Source organism: Protobothrops mucrosquamatus, unplaced genomic scaffold, assembly GCF_001527695.2.
Source record: "Protobothrops mucrosquamatus isolate PMUCROS unplaced genomic scaffold, P.Mucros_1.0 scaffold_9, whole genome shotgun sequence".
Lineage (NCBI taxonomy): Eukaryota > Metazoa > Chordata > Lepidosauria > Squamata > Viperidae > Protobothrops > Protobothrops mucrosquamatus.
The window spans coordinates 1,478,715-1,479,466 of NW_015386085.1; the positions used below are offsets into that span (position 1 = coordinate 1,478,715).

The 752-nt window shown below is 40.4% G+C and overlaps 1 long non-coding RNA gene across 1 annotated transcript in view; it reads right to left on the reverse strand.

Annotated features, from left to right (window-relative positions):
• The window catches only part of LOC107290747, a 10,085-nt gene extending 9,734 nt beyond the window's left edge, over positions 1 to 351 (reverse strand). The window contains exon 1 of the long non-coding RNA XR_001548961.1: positions 245 to 351. This is a non-coding gene — a long non-coding RNA (uncharacterized LOC107290747). The remainder of the gene's footprint in view (positions 1 to 244) is intronic.
• Between the last annotated feature and the right edge of the window lie 401 nt (positions 352 to 752).

The following is a 752-nucleotide window of genomic DNA, read 5'->3' on the forward strand; positions in this document are numbered from 1 at the left end:
ACCAGGTACCTTGGCAAGAACAGAACAACAAATCCACACACCCCCAGCACTGGTGACAGTGAGCTGGGCAGAGAAGTGGAAAATGGAAATGGACAGGCAGCATAGCCTGTTTCTCTTATGCCAACAAGTTGATTGATGTGAAAAGAGCTGGATAGGGCCTTGACCCAACCCAGCAAGGCTCTTCTAAAGCAAATTTAGTCTTATATATGCCCTCGCTGTAAGGTCATTTTTGCCAGATACTTACCTAGATTATGGTTGTGTTCCTCCATTCTAGCAGCAGTGCCCTTCCGCAAAAAAGAGACAGCTGTAGCCTTAAGCAGTCTCAACAAGGCTGCTTCCTGGACTTCCTGTGTTTGTAACACTTTTTCAACAAATTCTGAAGAAATGAAACAATTGGGCATGTACATGCTTGCAGAAGCGACCCAGGAAATCCTTCAGATTGAAGCAATTGTGCCAAGCTTTCAGGAGAGGTAACTGCTTCTATTTTGAAGCACCCTAGGAACGTTTTGCTGAACCCTATTCTTTATTCCATTTAGAGCAGTGATTTTGGTGAATTTGTTTTAATAAAACATTTGCACAAAAGTCCATGCACATTTTCATGTATATTTCTCCTGATGCACACTTTATGAATAAAATATAACGCTTACATTTTGAAATCAATTTTCTATGACATCAATGTACGTATATGCACAAATACAAATGTATGTATACACACACGTGTGTGCATGTAGTGGATCAATCCAAGCTTATAA